The sequence below is a fragment of the Dermacentor andersoni genome, chromosome 2 (assembly GCF_023375885.2).
Source record: "Dermacentor andersoni chromosome 2, qqDerAnde1_hic_scaffold, whole genome shotgun sequence".
NCBI classification, from domain to species: Eukaryota; Metazoa; Arthropoda; class Arachnida; order Ixodida; family Ixodidae; genus Dermacentor; species Dermacentor andersoni.
This window is the reverse complement of record NC_092815.1, coordinates 149,784,167-149,790,166: the sequence shown is the minus strand read 5'-3', so window position 1 is coordinate 149,790,166 and position 6,000 is coordinate 149,784,167. Positions and strand designations below refer to the sequence as shown.

At 44.7% G+C, this 6,000-nt stretch overlaps 1 long non-coding RNA gene across 1 annotated transcript in view; it reads left to right on the top strand.

Moving 5' to 3' along the window:
* Positions 1 to 579: 579 nt before the first annotated feature.
* Positions 580 to 6,000, top strand: part of LOC129387506 (uncharacterized) — a 41,042-nt gene continuing 35,621 nt past the window's right edge. Inside the window, exon 1 of the long non-coding RNA XR_011892578.1 lies at positions 580 to 720. This is a non-coding gene — a long non-coding RNA (uncharacterized lncRNA). The remainder of the gene's footprint in view (positions 721 to 6,000) is intronic.

Below are 6,000 nucleotides of genomic sequence, written 5' to 3'. Positions count from 1 at the left end.
GCAGCTTCCGCGGCCCGCCGCGCGCTTTCTTTCCGCTAGAGTGGATGGGGCGTTACAGTAATTACAATAAGGTTTGCACTCATAGTCAAGTAGTGGTTGGAAAAAAAAATAGTACGCATATCACGCGCGATAAATGACCCGAGTCACTTTTTGCATGTAATGTAGGAAGCGCTCACGACGCATTAATACTTTTATAAGTTCATGGTGGTCTGTCACGGGACAGAAGCATAAAATGCCGGTAATGCGCATCAAGTGCAATGATATTAAAGGGGTTTGTGGTAAAATTAAACAAAATCGTTTATTGGACCCAGGCACATGCTTCTACGCTCGCATGGTACAAATGCATGCCTTGTTGATATCACTACAAACAGCGATATGCAAACCATATATTTTCGTATTGGGATGTTTAACTCTCAAATACTTTGAATATTTTAACAAATCTTACTCCTGATGTCCGTAATGGTACCCCATACTTCTCTGTTTTCGTAAAGTTTTTTAGGCAGCTTAAGACTGTCAATTGAAATTATTTATGGTGTGGGTTAATGTAGCTTGCAAACCACTGCAGTTCATTGCAGGAAATGGCACGAATATGTATGTTCAGTATCGGAACTACAACAGCAGTAACTCTTCCTGTATAATGGCGACACGGATATCAATGAACAGTAGTACACATGAAGCGGAGTACAGGACAAGGTGGTACAATCTGACAGCGGCAGCTCCGTAAGTTGATTTCATTTATCGACATACGTGTACCAAAGTAAATATTCGTGTTGCAGCACCTATGAGCAAATTGTAGGTTAAGTGAAATAAAATTCATTATACTATTTACCCTGTTTTTGTATTACCAGATCAATATAAGCAACATCGTGTTCGTCTTGTGCGCAGTAAACATTTAGGCAAATATCCTGATTGTATGCGTCAGAATTTAGACACATTAAAATGAAACTATTCCACAATATTTACTTCAGTGGAATTTGCGGTTACCGACTGCTGTGAGTAAACCCCCATAGTTATAGAGAAGTGTTTGTCACCGTGCATGGAACACCAGTAGAGGGTGCCGGGACAAAGTGACAGGCATGATGGAAGCGTCCTAGGAAGCAGAAGCTGTTGTTTGTAGATGGCGATTGTTCACTCGGCGTGGCTAACATTTCTTTGAAATCATACTACGTAAAACAGTGGCACTAGGGGCACCATAATGCAAAGCCTTTTCATTCTGATTGTGTTCATCTCCGTCATGAGCCTTCCGTGATTATACAAATGTTTTTTTTTTTTGTGCTACACAACATTTCAAATGCATTATTTTTTTCGCTTGGATTACCGTCGTGGCATACCTTTAGAATAAAACAAATACAAGGAGGGCCCTTTTGTGCAAATACTGCAAAAGCATGAAACTGTACCTGTAATTACATGTGACTACGTAACCAGGACAACTTCACATCTCAAGATGACTTGTACACACTGATTGTGTATAATGATGCCGCAGAAGAGAAAAAAATTATTTCCGAGTTTAAAAACTTATCACCAATAGCCTGCTATCGGTCAAAATTCAGGAGCCTTGCCCTCTTGTCTGTAGCGCGACGACACAAAATTGCGAAAGTACAGCCCGTCGAAGTGATGTGTGGGCATTATTCACGCAATATTACGCCTAAAAAAGGGAAAACCCTAAATTCTTATCTTTATTATTAGGTTAGTATCTTAAATTAAAGCACGACTTCAATGCACTTTGCTCTAATTTGTACGAAACGTAATCCACCTTAATCAAAAATTAGGCACTTTAATTCAACTTAGTCGAATTTAATCCACACTAATCCAATTTTCCGAGGGGGCAATTTTCGAAGCCGTGGCTGCTCATCGCAGTATTTTGCAGTGCGGGTCACAGCAGGTGCAGCGCATGCAACGCGACGTCATAACTTCGTCACGTGGGTTTTGACACCATCGGATGATGATGCCGGACGATGGATTTTTCGTTTCATGCCAAAGACTTACGAAAGCGCTATATATCGCTGATGATTCGGGATTTTAATGGCGCAACAGCCGTGCAGGCTTTAATGCGCCGAGCATATTTCTGAAGTAACACACTTCTGCAAAGCGCCACACCAGTCTGTCACGTCATATGGTGAAGTGCCATGACTATGAAGTGTAGAAATGGTAATAATACTATAGAAGGATCGACATTTGGCCGAGTTGGTACTGGTCCAACATCTTGAAGGAGCAGCGCAAGACGACGAAGACAGAAGGCAGGAACACACAGGACAGCGCTAAAGTCGCAACTCGATTCGAAGGCCTACAGACTAATCAAATAAATAGGGAATCTTTGCATATAGAGGGCCGTGCGTAATATTGTTCAATGGATATAAGCATGGAACGTTACGCACTAAAGTGCCGCAAAACAATTTTTTTGAGTCGTCATATGTATGACACCATTTTGTGATGCTTTATTCATTTACCTGCTACATGTTTGGGCAATAAACCGAGCTGACACTTTGATTTCACCGCTGCCTGTCTTTCCAAGACAATTTGCATATAAATAAAGTTATGTTCGAAACGAAACCTAATGTAGCAATTAGCGTATATTGTGAGAGTAACAATGCACACTGGCATAGCATTTGCCTACGCGCAATGAAGTAATATAAGTCTGCTCACCTCGGTTTAGTGTACTTGGTTACCGGCATCACGGCGGCTAGCTGAATTCGCCTCGACTGAAGTTACACGCTGCTACCCGAGACCTTGGTTCATCTTGTAACACTGCACGCAAAAGTAAGGAAAACGCGGCTCATTGAGTCGATTGCCTGTTCTCGCAGCCGTTACCTTCCTGCAGGCACTGAATAATATATATTAAACACGGAGCTGAGGTTTATGTATCTACACCTTTAGAAATAGCGCGACTTGTATTTAAGCCGCCGTAGTGGCGTAGTGCATTTCGCGTTGCTTCGTTAAGGCGGTGGGCGCGGGACCGAATTGAACTGAAAGAAACGGAAAACGTGCATTCTAAACGGAAAGGGTTCGAGAAGCAGATGGCTGAGGCCCCTAGCCAAAACTGCACTGGCCTCAGCAGCCCGTTGTGCTTGGTCGAGTAGTACAACTTAGGCCTCCTATTCCTTGTTGGCGAACCAGGTCTCTCAATGCTCCTTTGCGAATTTTTTGCTCAGTGACTAATGTGCTTCAATGCAGGAAACGACGTTTTGTTAATAATGTAACTGCAACACTAATGTATTATTACACAAAGGTCTTGAAATAATAAATCGAAACTGGTGTCATCCCAACAAATCGTTCCATGTGGATCCGCCTTGTGAACTGCCCGGCTAGAATTTGTAAATTGCAAATTTGCCATGAGCTTATTTGTGAAAAAACTTAATTACTGATCTTTGTTAATTATTCAATTATGCATATAATTTTATTGCAAGTAATGTCCGACTTTTCTGAATAGACGAGCTCATGAACTAGAATTGTACTATATGCCACATGCAACCTTTAAAAGTTTTGAAAGTGTTCGCTGAAACACCCTGTATTAGCGGGCTTAACTTTCTGATTACTGGATGGTGTAGAGGGTTTTATTCTTCCTAGGAGATGATGCATTCAGCGATACGTAAATTAGGCCCTTTCGGCATGCGCGTCTTAGAGTGCCAATTACTGGGGTGGTTACCTCCTGTAACATTACAGCCGCCCTTACCGCGATTACACGGCAAGACGACAGCTCCCCATGCAGCCCAGACCGCCCGCTTCAATCCCAATTCGCGCTTGTTACTGAATGCATCCGCCCTGAAAGTAACGAATACATAGTAAAATCCATCATCGCTTAATCTCAGACAATGGATTAGGTACGTCTTCTCGTTATTATTGCGGGGAGCTGTTTGCTTTTACGTTGCTAGCGCTACAAGGACTGCAACACAGGCATCATGGAGCGGTAAAAGTGCTTTGATTTCCATTTAGATGATGGTATGAGAGCATTAGCGCTGGTGATGCGTTGACGGTGTGGAACGCTACGAAGGCCTCATAACGGCATCATTATTTGACTACTCTGCTTTAGTGTGATATGTGATGACAGCGTAGATAAAACACCAAATAAAGGCCGAGCAGACTGTATGGCGCATGTCGCGCAGCCCCGCTGTGGCATTGATGGAAGCGCAGCCTATGCTTACAGCACAACAAATTGGTTGCGTCACTCCATCAATCGTGGATCAGGATGGCAAGCCAACGATGAGCAGATCACGCGTGCCGATGAACATATCTTGAGGGGAACTCAGCTTCCCTACTGGCATAGGAGCCCTGCAACTACCCCAGTGCTGCAGGGAACTACTGAGACCAAGTATACTGGCGTTGCCGCGATTACAGCGGGTCGCCTTCGAGACGAAAAGCGTGGCGCGACGGTGCCTGCGAACGCTGGGAATCGTTCCCTCTGTGGCTGCGCACCCCGTGGCATGTACTGAGTTTGTTCAAGAGTGGCTCATACCCAATGCATTCATGTTGCAGCTCGCTAAAGCGTTGCGTGAAACACGTTCACTGAAAGTGGCATATACCGCGGCCATTTGTTTTCCAGCCTTTTAAAGCGTCGGTTTTCTGTCCTTGAGGTACCCTTGTTACGAGATTGAGATTCCACCCAGCCTTGGATAAAATTCAGGCGTATTGTTATTAGACACCTGTCCCGTAGACGAAGGCGATTCATAGCAGACGAGAAAGAGGAGAGGCTGTGCGCCGCACTTCCACCAAATATGTTGCGGGCAAATGTCAAAAAGGGTTTGTGTAATATATTTACACAGAAGCAGTCAGTAGCAAAACAACAACAAAGTTGATGGGCCAGGGCACTGCTCGTGTTGTTTCTCGTCTGCTATGCAACGTCTTCTACGTCCGCTAGACACGTTGCTCATAACAATATTTTTGTCATTGTACAGGAGCATATTCCCAGTGACACATACCTAGTTACCCAATATGGCATCTAAGAGGTTCGATAAAGACCAGCACAGATCGAGTGGCATATACCCATTGTTCCAGAAGGACCAGATAGTCTGCAGAACAGATGCGTATTCGGTTTATTTAGAACAAAAAGCAAAAAAAAAATATAGAGCGTGCCCTGCCAACTTCCCCTTCTTTGGTCGTCTCCCAACTCTGTATGCAGCCTGTTTGCAATATCTTCCAGTTGGCGAGTGAACCGAAGCAGCCTTCGAGCGAATGCAATAGCTGTATCGGTCTCCAGACTAATTTTCATTCAGTTGAACGAAGTAAGCATGCTGTTACGAAGCCATTCTTACCTGTAAAATTTTTGGTCACAGCACTTCGACTGCATTCATTTACGTGCTTCTCCAAGCAGAAGCACATCTCCACGTATATTTGCGCTACTAGCCTTTTTGTACTAGAACATTTGAGTTCCTTTAGATACTCTTGTTTCCATCTTGCCTACCATGTTCTCATTCCCTCTTTTTTTCTCGAGTACTTAAGCCAACTGTTTGCTCCGTTGTGTTGCGTGGTTCATGCGAAGGAGCGGACAAATTTCCAGTCGGCTAGCGAAGTTTATGGCTACGAGTTCGTTGGTTCGTGGCTCGTCGAGATAAGCAGGCGGGCAGGTTGCGGCGCATGCCTTTTAATCGTTTTCCGCGCCTGCGCATTATCGACCTTACGACAAACTGCGGTGGTAGACCAGTCACTCCGTCTCTCCGCTTTTATAATGGCTAATTTAACAACAATACTCCTGCTTGATATCTGTCCGGTGGTCGACGGTCTCAAGTCCGATAGCATCTTGTACCCGTCGCCCGGATTTCTTGCGAAGCGGCACGACCACAGGCGGTAGGAGGGGAGGAGGTCGCTCTCTCGACATCTGGTTGAAACGCGAGGATCTCGTATCCTTCCTGTACAGATGCCTCGCGGTCTCGATCCGTGGTCCGCGCGAGCATGTGATCCTTCAGACGGCGCCAGGTGAAATTGACTCTGGGTGTGGTAGCAAGCACGGTAAAAGACAAAGTGCCGGACTGCCCGCAAACACCAGGAACCCAATTTGGTCTTCCTCGA